The sequence below is a fragment of the Giraffa tippelskirchi genome, chromosome 3, assembly GCF_054371585.1.
Source record: "Giraffa tippelskirchi isolate mGirTip1 chromosome 3, T2T-mGirTip1v1.2.pri, whole genome shotgun sequence".
In the NCBI taxonomy this organism is placed as follows: domain Eukaryota; kingdom Metazoa; phylum Chordata; class Mammalia; order Artiodactyla; family Giraffidae; genus Giraffa; species Giraffa tippelskirchi.
Window position 1 is genome coordinate 2,495,080 of NC_137277.1, and position 19,518 is coordinate 2,514,597.

Below are 19,518 nucleotides of genomic sequence, written 5' to 3' on the forward strand. Positions count from 1 at the left end.
TCATTTTCGCCCCGTACACACAGCAAGCCCAAACTCCAAGACGCCCAGGTTTGCAGCAAGAGAGGGTTTATTGCAGCCAAGCGGGGAGACAGAAGGACGGATCTTAAATCCATCTCGCCCGAAGCAAGGACTCGTACCCCCTGGGGCTTAGGGGGTGGTTACTGATGAGAGAAAGGAATAAAGAAGTAAAAGTGGCCGCAGGCGCGGCCAGAGGGGGAAAGTGTCAGTCTCAGTCCTGTCCGACTCTTTGCGACCCCATGGACTGTAGCCCACCAGGCTCCTCTGTGCGTGAGATTCTCCAGGCAAGAATACTGGAGTGGGTGGCCATTCCCTTCTCCAGGCGATCTTCCTGACCCAGGGATTGAGCCCGTGTCTCCTGCATTGCAGGCGGTTTCTTTACCATCTGAGCCACCAGGGAAGTGGTGACTGGAAACACGTGTGCTCAACATTGTTCCGCGCAGGCATAGTTAAAGCACCCGCCTCATCTGCCCAAGCTCGCAGACCCGCGCATGCCCCGTTGACGCGTCAGCGGTCCTGTCCGGGGTGAACCGGCTCAGACCGGACTCCATGCAGCCGATGCCGAGTTCCTGGAAAACCGCTCAGGCCAACATCTTACTGTTCAGGCTCCGTGCTCCTGCTTGGAGGACGTGTGAGTCTTTAAACGACCTTGGTGAGTCAGGCAGGTGAAATGGACTTAACCCAGGATTTGGGGTTATGAACAGAAGTGTTTTGTGTATTTTAAAACTCTCTCTTTTCAGAGTTGTTTGCCTATTTGTGCCTTTTCCTTTCTTCAGTCTTAACGCCTGATTACTTTGCACACTGCTGCTGCTGCTGCTAAGTCGCTTCAGTCGTGTCCGACTGTGCGACCCCATAGACGGCAGCCCACCAGGCTCCGCCGTCCCTGGGATTCTCCAGGCAAGAACACTGGAGTGGGTCGCCATTTCCTTCTCCAGTGCATGAAAGGGAAAAGTGAAAGTGAAGTCGCTCAGTCCTGTCCGACTCTTCGCGACCCCATGGACTGCCGCCCGCCAGGCTCCTCCGTCCATGGGAGTCTCCAGGCAAGAGTACTGGAGTGGGGTGCCATTTCCTACTCCAGGGGATCTTCCAGACCCAGGGATCAAACCTGCCTATCCTGCACTGGCAGGCGGGTTCTTTACCACTAGCGCCACTTAGGAAGCTCACAATATTTCATATCCGTGTATTTTTCTTAAATCGACTTAGCTATGACTCTGAACCTCTTTTTGGCCCTTTCCTGAGGAAAAGTAGATTTCAGTAATTATTGGGGTGCTTCCTTGTCTTCATTGTTCTCTTTGTCCCTCTTCTCTCAGCTACCCATAGTCACTGGCATTGCGTAAATTTTCCAAGGTCACGAAGAGCATCCTGTTGCTACAGAGAAGTGAAGGGGGCAGTTTTCCCCCATCATCCAGTTGCTGTCTCCTGTCCTGGGCTTTCTGGTCCTTTTAGAGCTAGCCCTCTGCTATTTCTGTACCCTGTGGGGCACTGGCATCTTTGTCAAGGGTGAGAGCCCGTCGTCCTGGAATCCAACATCCCCGAAGGACTTGGACCCAGTCCCCCTGAGGTCCTGCTTCCTGACCAGCAGTCACCATGCCTAGCTGAGCTGCTGACTAAGAAGGTGAACCTTCGCTCAGTTTAAGTGAGTTCCCATTCTCCCTGCTTAATCATACAGCTTCCTGTCTGTTCCCACCTGGTGAAGAACTTCTAGCGTCATCTCATCAAGGATTCCAGGCTGGACGAAAGCAAGAACCAGGTAGGAGATTATCTGCTAGTCAGGAAGTCTGAGATGGGTCAGCCTTCTTCGCTGGCAGGGAGGAGACACCGTGGGGTGATGTAAATTGACGTTAGTGTATCTTGTGGCGTGTGCTGTGAGCTCTGGCTCATCTTGGTTATTTCTGCTTTGTTTTCCCGGCTAGACGGAAAATTCCTTCAGGTCAGTGTTTCACTCCTAAAGCTGTGTGCTGGCGCTTTCAGGGCCATAGCAAAAATTAGACTGAGTAGCTTATAAACAACAGAGATGATTGCTCAGAGTTCTGGAGGCTGGAAGTTTAGATCTGGTGCCAGCATGGTGAGGTCCATCTTCTCCCACGATGGACAGGGGTAGGAGCTCAGCGGGGTCTCCTGTAAGTGCATTGATTCCATTTATGGGGGCTCCACTGTTATGACCTAATCACCCTCCACAGGCTCCACCACGTAATACCATCACTTTGGGTATTAGGAGTCCAATACGGGAATTCTGCAGGGACACGAACATTCAGACAGTTTTATTGTTGTTCAGTTGCTCGGTCATGACCGACTCTCTGCGACTGCATGGACTGTAGCATGCCAGGCTTCCCTGTCCTTCACTGTCTCCCAGAGTTGGCCCAAGTTTATGTCCATTGAGTCAGTGATGCCATCCAACCATCTCATCCTCTGTTGCCCCCTTCTCCTCCTGCCCTCAATCTTTCCCAGGATCGGGATCTTTTCCAATGAGGTGGATCTTTGCATCAGGTTGCCAGAGTATTGGAGCTTCAGCTTCAGCATCAGTCCTTCCAATGACTGGTTTGATCTCCTTGCAGTCCAAGGGGCTCTCAAGAGTCCTCTCCAGCACCACAGTTGGAAAGCGTCAGTTATTCAGCGCCCAACCTTTAGTGCTCCGTGAACATAATTATATTTCAGTATCAAAAAATGTTATTGATTGACTGGAAACAGGAGAGAAACAAATACGGTTATAAAGAATAATTTAGAGTGAAATCATCACTGGGCAACACTATCACTTGCAGAACTTTTGTTGATTTTCCTTCTGGGACCTCAAAGCTGGGGAGTCCAGTTTAATACACCTTTGGGAGGGATCTGTATTTAAAGAACACCCAGGGGGTTTCCAATTAAAGAACCACTGATATAAATTAGTAATTTCATTTTAAGGATGAAAAAAATGAAGTTCAGAAAGGTTAAGTGACTCTGCAGAGCTGTGCCTGGTGGCAGGAGAAAGGGGCCTCACGTCATTTGCATGTTGTCTTTTTATAAATACATTCTTTGAGATAAAAACAATACATATTTATGCTAAATGTTCTAACAGTGTGTAGAAGTGTGTAGTAAAAGTAGTTTTCCACCTCTGTTTCTCAGACTCCCATTTCTATCTCCCCAGAGAGAATCACAAATCATATTTCCTACTAATCCTTTCAGACATTATATATATAATTATAAAAATATACCTATGCATAATGCATCATACATGATACTATACATACTCATGTAATTTGTTGTTTTTTTCCCTCTCCAAATCTCTTCATATCAGCATTTATGCATGATACCTATGATTTATGCATACCTTTATATTTGCATATAAAATGTCTGAAAAGCATACCTAGGAAATGCAATTTGTGATTAGCTCTGGGGAATAAAAATGGGACTCTGAGAAATAAAGGTGGGAAATTGCTTTTCACCATACACCTTTATACCTGTTTGAATTTTTAGCATAAATATGTATATTCTTTAGAGCAAAAACAATGCCCTTTATTTATGAAAAGACATGCAAGCCAAACCAGGACCCTTTCTCATCCTTGTCACTAGATGTATCTTTTCAAATCAGCATCTGTACATTCACTTAATTTCTTAAATAACTTCCCTTTTTAAGGATGAAAGCATTTGGTAAAGTGACTATTCTATAACGGTTGTTTTTCAAATGTATAGTGATTTTCAAATACAGATTTGCTTATTTTGTTAAGAATAGAAATGTCTCCCTATCATGTAGGGAGGACCGAAGCTCATGTCAGAGGCATTGGCAAGGGGTGGGTTGTGATCCTGGGGCTTCCTTGGTGGCTCAAGTGGTAAAAAAATCTGCCTGCCAATGTGGGAGGCACAGGTTCGATCCCTGGGTTGGGAAGATCCCTGGAGGAGGTAATGGCAACCTGCTCCAGTATTCTTGCCTGGAGAATCCCATGGACAGAGGAGCCGGTGGGACTACAGTCCATGGAGTCACAAAGAGTTGGACACGGCTGAAGTGACTGAGCACGCATGGACTATGATTCTGGAAAGCAAGGGGTGAAGATGAACTTTACTGTTGGAACACTGTCATGGGTAAAGCCTCACGCTCAACTGTAAAATTTATTCTACTAAAGAAAAAACAAGATGTGCTTACGGAGGAGGCAAAATAGAAAAGTTGATGAATTATGGGCTTTTGACATTTTGGGGGAATGTCATGTTAAAAGTAGTTGAGCAAAAAATGAAAGTCAAAAGCTTCTCTGAACTTGATTCCACATTAATTTCGACCAGAAAGGATCTAGTGATGTAATAGTAATAGGACTATGAAGGAAAATAGTCAGTCATATTATGAAGTTCATAGCAACAATGAAAGAGAAATCTGGCAACAGGTGTAACAGTTGTTGGCTTATTAAAATGTGCATGTTTGCACATTTGAAATATTATACTTTGCAAACTCCTGTTTATATATGTTTAAGCTTCGGGCATTCAGATAGCAGTCCTGGCTTAAATGTGCTGTATTAATTGGTTCCAAAGTTCCTTTCTTAAATTTTTTTCTTCATTTTTTATTTTTTTTTCAAAACATAAGCTTGTTTTGATGTTTTTATTGTGGTAAAATGTATATACCAAAACTCATTATTTTGTTCATTTTAAGTGTGCAATTTAGTGGCATTAAGTACAGTGACATTTTTGGCTAACCATTCACTACGATCTATTTTCCGGATTTGTTCGCATCCTGAGTAGAAACTCTGTACCCACAGAGCAGTAACTCTCCATTTCTCCTGCCCCAGCCTCTGGTAACACCTACGTTTTGTCTCTGTGAATTTGCCTATTCTAAATACTTGATAGAAATGTAGACATACAATATTTGTCTCTTTGTATCTGGTTTATTTCACTTAGCATAATGTTTTGCAGATTTGCCCATGTGGTAGCATGGATTAAAATTTCATTCCTTTTTGCAGCTGAGTAATATTCCATTGTATGCATATATCACATTTAAAAAGTGCATTCATCTGTTGACACTTGGGTTGATGTACAAGTATCTATCTGTTTGAGTCTCTCATTTCAATTCTTTTGGGTCTGTCCTCACAAGTGAAGTTGCTGGATCACACGCACATTCTGGTCGCCTTTCTGAGTTAACTGAGAAACGTTCTGTTTACCACAGTCCTTGCCCTTTCTCGCTCCACCAGGAGCACAGGAGGGCTCCACTGTTTCCACATCCTCACGTGCACTTACTAGTTCTGTCCATCCTCCTCCCTTTCTTTTTAAATTTTTTTTTCTTGTGGACCATTTTTTACAGGACTTTGTTGAATTTGTTGTTTCCATTTTATGTTTTGGTTTTTCGGCTGTGAGGCTTGTAGGATCTTAGCTGCCCCATCAGGGATTGAACCCACACCCCCGGCGTTGGAAGCATGGAGTTTTAACCACTGGACAACCAGGGAGGTCCCCCACCTTCCCTACTTTTGATCATAGCCGTCCTAGGGGGAATGAAGTAGTGTCTCACCTTCCACTTGCATTTCCCCAATGACTAAAGATGTTGAGGGCTTCCCTGGTGGCTCAGCTGGTAAAGAATCTGCCTGCAATGCAGGAGACCCTGCTTCTGTTCCTGGGTCGGGAAGATCCGATGGAGAAGGGAAAGGCTACCCATTCCAGTATTCTTAGGCTTCCCTGGTGGCCCTGCTGGTAAAGAAAGAGATTGAGCATCTTTTCATGTGCTTCGTGGCTGTTGTGGGTCTTTGGAGAAATGCCTGCTCAAGTCCTTAGCTTAGGAAACATCGTGCTTGTTATTACTGTCCCTGTGGAGTTGTCCGGTGTTGGCCTTTCTCCTGTTAAGGCTTCCGTGGCCCGGGCATCCTGACAGGGAGAGGACACTTCTGACCTCTCGGTTGTTAGAGGGTGGAGGGCCGGCTCGGGAAACCTTCCTGGCCGTGCTGCTTCTGCCGTCTCCCGGCTCACGCTGTGTGTGGGGTCCCGGCTCCCTTCCCACCAGCCGACAGCGGCCTGGGTGCTCAGGGCACCGTGGACCTGCTCGGGGAGTAGCCGCACCCCAGGCAGGCTCATCCTGTGACTGCTGGGAGTTAGCAGGTAACCAGTCACCCGAGATGGGGTGACTCGGAGACATACGTTCTACCCTGGGCCCTCGAGCTCCCCGGCGGGAATTAGGGTGTTTACGCTCAGTGGTAACTAAGCTTAGTAATAATTCTTTTTTCTTAAATTTGTCTTTCTTACTGGAGTATATTTGCTTTGCAGTGTTGTGTTAGTTTCTGCTGTACAAACATGAACCAGCCACGTGGATGCATATAGCTCCTTCCTCTTGAGCCTTCCTCCCTGCCTCCCCATCCGACCCCTCTAGGTCATCACAGAGCCCCGAGCTGAGCTCCCTGTGTTACACAGCAGCTTCCTGCTAGCTCTCTGTTTCACACATGGTAGTGCATGTTGTTTTTCAGTCATCACTCAGTCGTGTCTGATTCTTTGCAACCCCGTGAACTGCAGCACGCCAGGCTTCCCTGTCCTCCACTATCTCCCGGAATTTGCTCAAACTCATGTGCATTGAATCGGTGATGCCATCCAACTATCTCATCCTCTGTCGTCCCCTTCTCTTCCTGCCTTCAATCTTTCCCAGCATCAGGGTCTTTTCTAATGAGTCGGCTCTTCCCATCAGGTGGCCAAAGTATTGGAGTTTCAGCTTCAGCGTCAATCCTTCCAATGAATATTCAGGACTGATTTCCTTTAGGATTGACTTTTTATCTTCTTGCAGTACAAGGCACTCTCAAGAGTCCTTGGAAGAAAATCTATGACCAACCTAGACAGCGTATTATAAAGCAGAGACATTACTTTGCCGACAAAGGTCCATCTAGTCAAAGCTGTGGTTTTGCCGGTGGTCATGTATGGATGTGAGAGTTGGACCATAAAGAAGACTGAGCGCCAAAGGATTGATCCTCCTGGCTTCAGTGTGAAGGAGACCCTTGGGAGAAGGACTGATGCTCCTGAGCTGTGGTGTGGAGGAGACTCTTGGGAGAGCGTATATGTCAGTGCTCCTGTGTCAATCCGTCCCGCCCCCTCCTTCCCTCAGCTGTGTCCACACGTCTGTTCTCGAGGTCTGTGTCTCTATTCCTGCCCTGCAAATAGGTTCATCAAATAATAGCTCTTTCTTTTTCTTCCCAGTCTCATTTCCCCATCTTCTGGCTGTGCCATCTCCTTCCAAACAGCTTGCGTGTGAAGCCTCGTCTCACGATGTCCCCTGGGCGATCCTAGCTAAGATGGACGCACAGGCTGAGCGCAGGCCCCAGACAAGCTGGGGTGGGGGGGGGTTGAGGGCCTCCCTGCAGTCACCGTCTCTCCAGGATCGTCTCCCTCTGGGCTCCCAAAATAGCTCCTTTTCTTGGTGGGATAGATGGGTGTGGCCTCCAGCGGGCAGTTGCTCCTCTCCACTACATATGAAAATCCTTTGCTCTTGATTTCTATGGAAAAGCTGCTTTGGGTTTATTAATTTTGGCTTCTGTATACTTTTCCAATACAATGTCCCACCGTTAGACCAGAGAGTGGCTTGCTACCAGAGACTGCGTACAACATCTTAAAATAAGATACTCTTCCAAAATTTTGAGCAGTGGATAAATATGACCTCATGGCTCAGCATTTCACAGGCAATTTGTCATTTACCCCTTGTTACTATGACGATTTCCATGTTACAGATGAGCAAACTGAGACTTAAAATATCTGAAACAATACATCCTAGCTGTGATTTTTATGACGTGAAAATGTTGATTCTATCATTCAAATATCATTTCAATCCACTAATGGAACATAGACAAAAGGGTGATTTCTTAGACTTGTATTTACAACAGAAGTGGAAGGAATAACTAATGTGCTAGGTAAACGACTCGGGTTTCAAATATCTTGACATTTTTAATTTAGGCAAAAAAAATTACAGCACAAGTATAGGATGTGGGAGCCCTGGCTAGACAGTAGTTGACCACAAATTTTATATGAGCCAGCAGTGTGATGTGGTTACTCTAATGCAATGTCCAGCATCATTGTAAGAAGGCGTCTGACCAGAAGCTGGGTGTACTCCTCCTTGGTCAGATCAGATGTGTTCATTGGAAGGACCGAGATTTAATGAGAGGTCTTGCTGATGCAGGCCACTAGCAGGGGCCTTTCAGAATGGCAACATGTCCTGGAAACCCTGCTGTGCGAGCAACACTGAGGGCGCTGGTGTTTACTCCTCGGTGTCTGGGAGGCCGACTGTAATCCCGAATGTGGGAGGCAGAGCTAGACCGAAACTTAGCTCCTTGACTTGGTAGCTCTGTGACCTTGCATGGGGTGCCCTCTATGCCCCTGTTTCCTGTCCAGTTGCAACACAAACACTTGCCCTAGAGACCCTCTGTGTCCAAATAAGAAACGGTGTGCAAAGTTCTCGGCATGTACTGGATGTGTGGTAAGTGGTGGTTTTCATTCTTTCAAATGTTTGCGGGTTTGTTAAGCAAGGAATTAGCTCCTCCCCATCCCAAGATGAAATTAGGACTGATAGGGAGTTGTAGGGGAGAAATTTCCATTTCATTTTTGGCAGCTGTTGTTTAGCCGTTAAGTCGTGTCTGACTCTTCGTGACCCCGTGGACTGTAGCCTGCCAGGCTCCTCTGTCCATGGGTTTCTCCAGGCAAGAATGCTGGCGTGGGTTGTCATTTCCTTCTCCAGGCGATCTTACTGACTCAGGGACCAAACCCGGGTCTTCTGCATTGGCAGGCGCATTGTTTACCACTGAGCCACCAGGGAAGCCCCACTGATAATTCAATTGTTTACAAAATGCAGATGCCGCAAAAATCTGGCCTCTGTCTAGAATTGCACTTGTATGGCCAGTCTACACAGCAGGCATTTTAAACACAACGGGGTCAAAGCAGAATTCTTGGGTTACACGCATTGCCTGCCTGGGTGTGTGCTAAGGTGCTTCAGTCATGTCCGACTCTTTGTGACCCTATGACCCCAGGTTCCTCTCTCTCCAGGCAAGAATACTGGAGGGGCTTGCCATGCCCTCCCCTAGGGGATCTTCTCAACCCAGGGATCGAACCCCTGTCTCTTACATCTCCTGATTGGCAGGTGAGCTCTTGGCCACTGGCACCAACTGGGAACGCAAACCTGGCCACCTTTAGCTTTCCCATGACAGCAGGGACACCACCTGCCCCGCTGTTCAAATCAAATGTCTTCGAGTTCTGGGCAATTTTCTTTCTCTACTCCCCTCCCCCACCCCAAGCCACACCAAGTACTGAGTCTTTTTAACCCTGATCTCCCAATATACTGCAAATCCATCAGCTTCCATCTCCAAGGTCACTGTCACAACCCAAGCCATCAGAATATACGTGTGTGTGTGTGTGTGTGTGTGTATTTCTGATTTAACTTTGCAGTTGTTTTCCTTGCTTCTATTCCTGTTGCTTTGGATTTCGTTTTCTCCACATGAGCAATGAAGTCCCCTGTTTAAAATTGTTTAATTAAAATTTTGCTTCTTTAATTTTACTTTATGTTAATTTTGGTGAAAAACTTCTACAAGTGGAAATTTCTTTTTTTTATAGATCACAAGGAAAAGCAAGACAAAAGTTTGATTGTCTTTTATTTACCGTTTTCAAAATATTCATTTGGTTCTCTATCACCCTCCAAATGTGACTAATGGGGTCCTTTTTTCCCTTAGTATCATTGTAAGTTTACAGATTTTAATGTATCTATAGTGTTTTAATCCTTTGCATTACGATTCTCATTGATGTTCTAATTTTCCTATCCTTAATTGGCATTTCTTTTTAAAAATTTTTATTGGAGTACAGTTGCTTTAATAGGAGCTTCTTATTGTGCTTAGAAGAGAATCCACAATCCTTACCCCACCCTGCCAAGCCCAGCATTGATTGGGCTCTGCCCATGGTTCCAGCTTCACCTTCCAGCGTCCTTGGTCCAGCCCACTTCCTGTTAGGTTCTTTATTTCATCTCTTCTTTTGCTGGGCTGAGATGATTCCCATTAGGCCCTTCATCTCAGCTCTTCCCTCTGTTTAGAACACTTTTCTCTCTGAACGCCAGTGTCACCTGCTTTAAGAAGCCCTCCTTGATTGCCTGATCTTTAGGAGCTATGCGGTCACCCTCACATTGTTCTGTTTCAATGATTGAATTCCACGTATTACTATCTTACGATTTTCCTGTCCATTAGATTACTCCCAGCACCTATGGGAGTGCTTAAGTATGTGTATGTAATACACAGATGTATGAATAATGGAAAAGTGACCCCCAGAACAGCAGGTTGCTTGTTAATGAAAATATATAAATATATACAAGCGTGTTCTCTCTGGTGACTGTGTATTAATAGATATTATAGAAAAGATTCTTGCCCTGATTCAGAGGACCAACTAGATGAGCACTGGGCCGTCTTCCAATCCTCATATACTATGGTTTTATTAATAGTTTCCATCTTCAACAGCTCAAAATTGAGGTGTGAAGAAATCAGTGATTTGCTTCATATTTTTTTTAAAAAAGAAATTTAAAAGGGAAGAAGGATGGAAGGAGAGAAAAGAAACGCCCCTAGGACAAGTGTAAATTTGGAAATGGATGCGTTAACACAAGTAGGTTAATGAGTGGGTTTTTTATGACTTTAGTTGCTAGACCTGAGATAAATATACACAGCCTCCTAGCACCAAAAGTTACTGATATTCATCCTCATGTAAGCTTCCACCGTATACATTTTTCTGACTGTGTCTGCCTCAGATGTTGGAATTTGTACTTTTCTATGAAAATCATCAAAAAAGCAGAGATTCCTTCTCTTCTATGGACTTCATCTGTTCCTCATTTCAACTGTATAAATATTATTTTCATGTCCTGGGTTTCTGACCCCTACCAGAGGAGACCAAATCGATTACCCACGAGCCGCTCAATTTGCAATCATTTAAAATTCCAGGCTCTATCTGGCGCAGACGACGAACAATGGGAACTTGTCATGGTGCTCTGTCTTGGTTTATTTCTTTCCTTTCATTTCTCTTTTGATGGTGCCCTCTTCATCCTTCTCAGTTTTCTGCCGTTTTCTTTTCTGCATGCCCCCTGCATGCCTTAGGGCAACTCCCATCCCCTTTCGCTCGCCATCTCATTTTTGGTCACCAAACAAGAGCGTTTAGTGACCTTCACATTCACAAGGTCGGCTCACCCAAGTCTGCTGGAGGCAGGTGTCCCGGCCTCGGGGCGGGAGGGGGACCCAGGGCCGCTCCTGTCCCCGAGCTGCGTGCGGTTGGCCCACCGGGCGGTGAGATCGCTCACTCGGGGCCCCGCGCAGCTCCACGGGCAACCTGGTCTGTCTTTAATCTGCTCCGACCACAGAGCAAATGTTTTAAATAAAGTCTCTGCATGAGTGAGTCACTACTCTTCTGGCTTTTATATGACATCCCGAGGAGTGATGGTTTACTTTGCCTGAGTAACAAAATTAATATAAGAGAAACATTTTTGTTATGTGGTATCTTTAAAAAAAAAATACAGAAAAGAAGAAAGGAGAGACATATGGGCCTGAGCAGTGAGATTTGGATGAAAAAGTTCCACTTGACACAAGGGAAATAATGAAAAAAATGGAGTAAATTTTCTTTTGGCAGAGAAGGGTAAAAAGGATTAACAGGAAGAAGTACGAAAAAACCCCTACACTTTCACCAAACAGCTGCAGTGCCTCTGATAATGTCCCTTATGTCATTTAAGGTCATAATCTCCTAGAAGCGTCGTCTATTATAGTATCGCTTTTGAAAGATGTTTTGTATTCAAAACCTTGTCAGTTTCTAGGGTGTGTTCATTGGAGTCTGTTCCAGTGGAGGAACATGCTGGTGTTCTTTCGTCTCTCCTTAGGGAGCTGGTTTAGGGATAAATGCAGGCAGTGGTGGTTGCCCTCCTCTGACTTGGAGAACGTTTCTATGCTATTTTGTTTGACCTGAAACGGCCAACTTCTAAAATGTCAGCTTGGTTTTCATGCCTTGTGAAGTCCAAACCAAATGTTCTCCATCCCGTGGACGGAGTGTAGCTTGAAGATACACGAAGGTGTCTGGGGTGCCTGAGTGTTTAAGCTCACTCACAAGTGAGCACTGTGGTGTGCGGGCTAGTCCGTGTGTCGGTTTCAGTTTTCTGTGAACGGATTCTGATTCTAAAAGGAGAGGGAATTTCTTTTGGCCCAACACAACTGATTAAAAAAAAAAAAAAAAAGATGCCTCTGCCTGGCTCGGCAAGTTGTGCAAGGAAAGAGAAGCCCAGTATGAAATGGCAGATGCGGGGAAGGTCGAAGAAGCCCGCGGAGCTTGGCCTTCGAGCGAGGACGGGCTCAGAGTGCGTCCCATCTCTGCAGCCGGGAGTCGGCTCGTGCCCTGCCGGTCGCCTTACCAGGGGCCCCGCGGGCAGGCGGCTTCCCTCCGGGAGATTCATCGCCCTCATCTCAGAGTGAGGCCCGCACGCCTGCCTGCTTCCACACAGCAGGAAGAAGTGAGAGCATGTCTGCAAAGTACTCGCTCACTGCTGGCGTGTAACCAGCGCTCATCTAATGGTTCCACAGATGTTGGTTTATTATAAAGTACCTGCTGGGAGCATCTCTCAAGGCCCCTGTCTCTCTCCTCTGCCTGGTGTGATGTTTACACAAACATCGATCACATGTCCACATGATAGCACTGAAAAAGTCTAAGTTTAAAAGTAGCATTAGTCACAATAGCACCGTTTTTAATTTGCACATAATGACTTCTATTTGTTCATTTATTTTTTCGGAGACTGTGTATGAGCCTGCAATGACCCAGGCTTGATAAGTAATTGAATGGGCCTGACTACAACACGTTTGGAAAGGAACTTTAACTACGACTGTAGGATTAAGTTTGGACTGGAATTGTGAACATGGCAGTCAGTTTCATGAGTCATTTTCCATAAGAGGTAATGCAGCACAATTGACCTTGAACAACACACATTTGAACTGTTCGTGGGTCCACTTAGACTTGCAGTTTTTTCGGTAGTGAATACCATGGTGCTTCAAGATCATGGTTGAATCTGCAGACGAGGAATCCTGGACATGAATGAACTAGGTACATACAGACGGCTGACTGTGGATTGATGAACTGGGTATATACAGACGGCTGACTGTGGATTGGATGAACTGGGTATATACAGGCGGCTGACTGTGGATTGATGAACTGGGTATATACAGGCGGCTGACTGTGGATTGATGAACTGGGTATAAACAGACGGCCGACTGTGGATTGATGAACTGGGTATATACAGGCGGCTGACTGTGGATTGGATGAACTAGGTATATACAGGCGGCTGATTGTTGACTATGGATTATGCTTGAACTTTAAACTGAGTGGGGAGGGTTGACACCCCTAACCCCATGATATTCAAGTGTCAGTGTACTTTTGAAGGTAAATTTAAAGTCAGACGCTTAAGTCTAGGAAGGCAGTCCAGTGCTTTAGGCAAAAACTGAATTCACGACCCAGAGTAGAGGTTTTCAGATAGTCTTCCGTGGAGCCCTAAGCTTTTGTACTGCCTTAGGGTTGAGGGTATCTCTGTGTATGTGTGTCTTTGTGTGTGTGTTGGGTTTGTGTGTGGGTATGTCTGTGTGTGTATCTTTGTCTGTGTGTATCTTTGTGTGTGTGTCTGTATATGTGTCTGTGTGTGCATTTGTGTGTGTGTATCTTTCTGTGTGTATCGTTGTGTGTGTGTGTATGTATATGTGTCTGTGTGTGTCTCTGTGTGTATCTTTCTGTGTGTGTGTATCTTTGTGTGTGTTTATCGTTGTGTGTGTATGTATATGTGTCTGTGTGTATCTTTCTGTGTGTGTGTGTGTATCATTGTGTGTGTGTCTGTATATGTCTGTGTGTGTATCTGTATGTATATGTGTCTGTGTGTGTCTGTGTGTATCTTTGTGTATCTCTGTGTGTGTGTATCTTTGTGTGTGTGTATGTATATGTGTCTGTGTGTGTCTTTCTGTGTGTGTCTCTTCCTGTGTGTCTCTTTATGTGTGTGTATCTTTGTGTGTGTGTATGTATATGTGTCTGTGTGTGTGAGTGTGTCTGTGTGTATCTGTGTATCTCTGTGTGTGTGTACCGTTGTGTGTGTGTATGTATATGTGTGTCTCTGTATCTTTGTGTGTGTGTGTATCGTTGTGTGTATGTATATGTGTCTGTGTATGTGTGTGTTTCTTTGTGTGTGTGTATGTATATGTGTCTGTGTGTATGTGTGTCTGTATTTGTGTTTGTATGTCTGTGTGTGTCTCTTTGTGTGTATCTTTGTGTGTGTGTATGTATATGTGTGTGTGTGTGTGAGTGTGTCTGTGTGTATCTGTGTATCTCTGTGTGTGTGTATCTTTGTGTGTGTGTGTCTGTATATGTGTCTGTATGTCTGTTTGTGTATCTTTGTGTGTGTGTATGTATATGTTTCTGTGTGTGTCTCTTCCTGTGTGTCTCTTTCTGTGTGTGTATCTTTGTGTCTGTGTGTACGTATATGTGTCTGTGTGTGTCTTTCTGTGTGTGTCTCTTCCTGTGTGTCTCTTTCTGTGTGTGTATCTTTGTGTCTGTGTGTATGTATATGTGTCTGTGTGTGTCTTTCTGTGTGTGTCTCTTCCTGTGTGTCTCTGTGTGTGTATCTTTGTGTCTGTGTGTATGTATATGCGTCTGTTTGTGTCTTTGTGTGTGTCTGTGTGTGTTGGGGACTGGAAAGCCTGCCTGCCCTCTCTTCTCCCCCACCATCTTATTCACAGCAGTTTCCTTTTATTTGTATTGGTAAGATTTTTCTCCAAAAAAGCCTCAGGGCTAAAAATAATTATGAAAACCACTGATCAATTAAACAAAGACAAGACCCACACAGTGGACAGACCCTCAGGACAGGCAGCAGGTAGCCGGCGGGGTCTGCTCCAGAGACTGGTGCTGGCCGGCACACAGGGGGTTTTTCCATTACCTTTCAAGGGTAATTTGGGTTCTGAGGATGGGAACCTTAACTGCTGACAGACGAGAGGGCTGCTCGGGAGTTCAGCTGTTGATAGGAAAATTACAGGGAACGAGTCGGCAACGTCATTGAGGCAAGAACACATCTTGTGTTAAATTGGGCTGTAAAGGTCTGAACCATAACCATCGGACATCTGATCCAGTCACTCTGGCCTGGGAACAGCTGTGGTCCCAGGATCCAGGGAGGGGCCAGATCTGCAAGGGAGGTTCCCGCTCGATGCCCTTTGAGAGGTGGGTGTTGGAACATTTCAGGAGCATCACCCGGGCAATTTGTTTAAAACGCAGGTCACGTGTTCCTCCACCAGCTCGCTGCATCTGGTTCTCAGGCTGTGATCCAGAAACTTGCTCTTTTTAACAAAGTGTGTGTCCTGGTGAATGTGATACCCTCTAGTGTGTCAGGACAACCTGCCAAGTTTCTCAGAATTTCTTGTTGCTAAGAATCACGCATTCAGCTCTTCAGACCTATTCCCCAGAGAAGCCTGCATGAGATGAAGCCAGGTTTTTTTATTATTATTATTGAAGAAGAGTTGGTTTATAATATTGTGTTAGTTTCAGATGTACAGCAAAGTGATTCAGTTGTGCATATATATATTTTAGATTATTTTCCACTCATTATTATGAGACGATTGAATATAGTTCCCCGTGTTATACAGTAACCCTTACTGCATATCTATTTTACATATAGTAGCTTGTATCTGTTAATCCCATACTCTTAATTTATCTCTCCTTTCTTTCCCCTCTGGTAACCATGTTTGTTTTCTACATTTATGAGTCTGTTTCTGTTTTACACTATATAGATTTATTTGTATTATTTTTTAGATCCCACATATAAGTGATATCATATAACATTTGTCTTTGACTTCACTTAGTTTGATATTCTCTGGGTCCCTCCATATTGCTAAAAATGGCAATATTTCATTCTTTATTTTGCCAGTTTATTCTTATCATAGATACTAGTAGTGGGGAATATTGAGGTAAGAGCTGAGTTTGTGGAATTTCTGGCTTTTGTTGAAGAGCTATTGTAATATTACAGAAAACTCCCAAGGAATATTTAAAAAAATCATTTTCATGTTTCCTTCCTCTCATGGGGAATGGTTTTATGAAAGTGTCATTGTAAACAGTTCCATGAGATTGGAGCAGATATCAGGAACGACAAGAAGCACTGTTTTTGGTGGACTGACACGGGGGCCTGTTTGTCATTATTTGCATGAATGTGACATATGATTGCAAATTGAATCAGCTGACATCAGATGCCGTTGCTTTCCATGTTTGCTCAGAAAACCACTTGTTAACCTCAGTGGATGCTTCATTTAGGTGTAACTCATAGATGTTAAAATTTTTTTGCATTTTTACACTTTATTCCCAGAAGACATAGTAGGAACAGCAAAATTACAGCAGAGTTAATTTTAGCATCTTCACAAAGGCAAAGAAATGAATTGGGTCTCTGGAGAGCATTTTCTCTCATTTTCTATGGAGTGAAGTTATTTTTTCAAACTGATGGATTTGTTCGCTGTTCTTATATGGGAGTCCAGTTGACGTCCAGTGGGCTGTTAGGCTCAGCTGCACAGCAGAGTCATTCAGGTACATATATACACGTGTCTACTCTCTGCGTGAGTTCAGGCTTTTAGATTCCACATGTGAGATCACGAGGCAAGCTCACGAAGACGGGTGTGTTTGGGAACAGCAGAGCTGCAGTTGGAGGCGAGCAAATGGTAGCCAACTACAGGGAGCTTGTTGGAGGCTTGGGGTAGGTTGTATTTATAGGCAGAGAAGATAAAACGGGGGCAATTCGGGGGCAGTTCCGTCAGTGTGTCTGTGTTCCGTCTGTGTGTCCGTCAGTCAGCTAAAATCCGCAGAAAGCAGAGACCAGCCTTGAGAGCTTTCTGAGCAGACAGTCCGTCCAGTCACACAGGCGAAGCTCAGTGCAGCCTCTTGGTGAGACCAGTTCGAACTGGGCGGCTTTCATCCATGCCTCTGGCGAAAACTGCCCAGGGTAATGCAAGACCACCTTTGATCAACGCGCCACCATCCGAGTCTCTTAGTCTTAAGTTTGGTCTTCCCCGTCTCCAGTTCGCATCCTCTGGTCCTGTTTTAGACTGAAATTCTTTCACGCTAGTCTGTCTTCTTGTGAGCAAGAGCGAATTCAGCACAACCTGTGACGTCATCTTGATGGTGTCACCCCTAGGAGGAATTTCACGCTGTGGCTCCTGGGAGGCCCCAAGAACGAGCATGAGGGCTGGACAGAGAGCAGCAGGTGGGGGCAGAAAGTTCGGGTAGAAGGTGCCGGGAGACCACATGCTTTCCCGGAGCTCTGAACAAGCACGTGGACTGAGCCCTGCCTGTAGACCTCTCAGCAGGGAATCGGCAGCCAGTGCCGCTGGACAGGGTTGACGATGTGATACTGGGTCTGGACCATCACTGCCTGACCTGGGAGCTATTTGGACAGTGGTGAGTGGCCACTTAGGAGCCAGGAGTGAGACCAGGTGAAGTCTGAGCATTGCCTAGACGTGACAGTGTTCTGGGGGAGAGAAGGAAGCCAGGATTTAGTTTGGGGCCGTCAGAGAATGGGCTTCCCTGGTGGCTCAGTGGTATAGATTCCTCGTGCCAGTGCAGGAGACACGGGGTTTGATCCCTGGGTCGGGAAGATCCCCTGGGTGCCATCGCACCCCCCAGGATTCTTGCCTGGGAAATCCCATGGACAGAGGAGCCTGGCGGTCTATAGTCCATGGGGTCACAAAGAGGTGGACATGACTTAGTGACTAAGCAACAACAACACGAGAAAATAGAGATTTAGGGTTTCTCGCTTTTCCTGAATGACTTTCATCCTTCCAAGAAATCTGGCTGGGTTAGAAGCCTAGAAACAGGTAGGTAAGGGTGTGGGGTGGGGATGGGCACAGGTCAGAGTGTGGGATTCAGACAGAGACCCCAGGAGCCTGGGCCTTGGTTTCCACCCTAGACAAAGGGCCCTGTAGGTCCTCTTGTGATACAACCAGTGGATTTTCAGAATTCCTTTATCATTCTCCACTGTAGTACACTGGACTTGACCTCGTTTACTCTTGAGCCCTGATACCAAACTCCAGCGGTTCATAATCTTTCTGGAGCAGGTAGAATTCTTTTCATGCGGCTGGTTTTGCACTGCGCTGCTTCTAGAGACTGTTGTGAAAGCTTTACTGCTACAGAATGGAGTGCTTGCTGTGATGTCCTTGGCTGCAAATATTGGATGAGTCTTTATCTCAGTAGAATATTAACTTTTCCATAGAAATTATAAATTTAAATTATGCACCATGAAAGGGAGTACAGAAGCTGAGAAAATTGAATGAGAAAAGAGTCTATATTCAAGTTTCCTATTTAATAATTTAAAGTGCACACTAATTGAAGAATCTTGGATTTTGGAATTGGTCATCTCTAATGAAATTTCAGTATTTGGGATAAAGGGGCTGAAAATTAGAGGCGGACTGAAGATTAGAGGCAGACTGAAATGGGATGTCACATTGCCGCTTCTTTAGTAGATAGAAAAGCTTTAATAACTTTGTTTATAATTTTCACTTGAGGATTGTGCAAAGAAAAGGCTCCATCCCACCCCCATTCTATTCTGTTTTCATTTTCTTCGTCCTTTGCCAGAAAAGAAAACCAAGAAATCTGAAAATAGATGTGGCAGGTTCAGACTGATGGGGAGCAAGTCTTAATTGTGACCGCATGATTCCACAGGTTTTCATTTAATTCTAGGAGTGCTTCTTTGGCCGTAGTCCAGTCTCAGTGTCTCTGAATCAAATGGCCCTTTTTTCAGCTACTGAATCTAGGGAAATCTGCATGCAAGTAACCTCAAGCAGTCTATGAGAAATGGAGGTGCTGATGGCTTATCAATGCCACAGCAGGAAAAAGTGTTCTGATGAGTAAGGCGTTGGGCTTGTTGAAGGCATCCAAATTGGCCCCGACACATGATTAGTGGCAGATAAGATATGATGAGAAGGCGCTGACTCTAGTGCCTTGGAATTTTTTGAAACAAATTTTGGATTCAAAGGAAAAACAAGCAAACAGGAAAATGAGCATGCATTAGAACAAGAACAAAGAAAAATTCATACACAAAATGAAAGGAAAATGAGTCAAAGAGATGAGTGTGGGTGTTGATTATTTTATTCTAACTTTACAGATGGTCGTTTTATATCAGCATCGTGCACAGTGTGATCTCATTGCCTTAGGATCCCACAAGCGGAATCTCAGAATTCACTAGAACACATTTTCCCTCCCAGGAGACCTTGGTTAACTCTGCTTACTCAAACCTTATTTAAAACATACCCATCCTGTAGGTAATGACTAAATGTAATATAAAGACGTCTTACACGTCTGACTAAAAGCTCAATGGAAAAATATGTAAAGAATACAGACATTTGGCAATTGAATGTAGAAATCACTATTGAAATTTGAAAAAAAAGTTCACTCTGACAATTTTAAATGAAAATTACGTGACAATAGCGTTATTTTTAAACCTCTGAAAGTGGCAAGAAAAAATGAGAAGAATATGTTCTGTGATGATAACCTGTGGTCTTGTAAATTGGTATAATTTTCTTAAAA

The 19,518-nt window shown here is 44.8% G+C and overlaps 1 protein-coding gene across 1 annotated transcript in view; it reads left to right on the forward strand.

Annotated features, from left to right (window-relative positions):
* The first annotated feature begins 586 nt into the window (after positions 1–586).
* The window catches only part of KCNJ16 (potassium inwardly rectifying channel subfamily J member 16), a 403,319-nt gene continuing 384,387 nt past the window's right edge, over positions 587–19,518 (forward strand). Inside the window, exon 1 of the mRNA XM_081580874.1 lies at positions 587–670. The gene's annotated coding sequence lies outside the window, so the exon portion shown is untranslated. The remainder of the gene's footprint in view (positions 671–19,518) is intronic.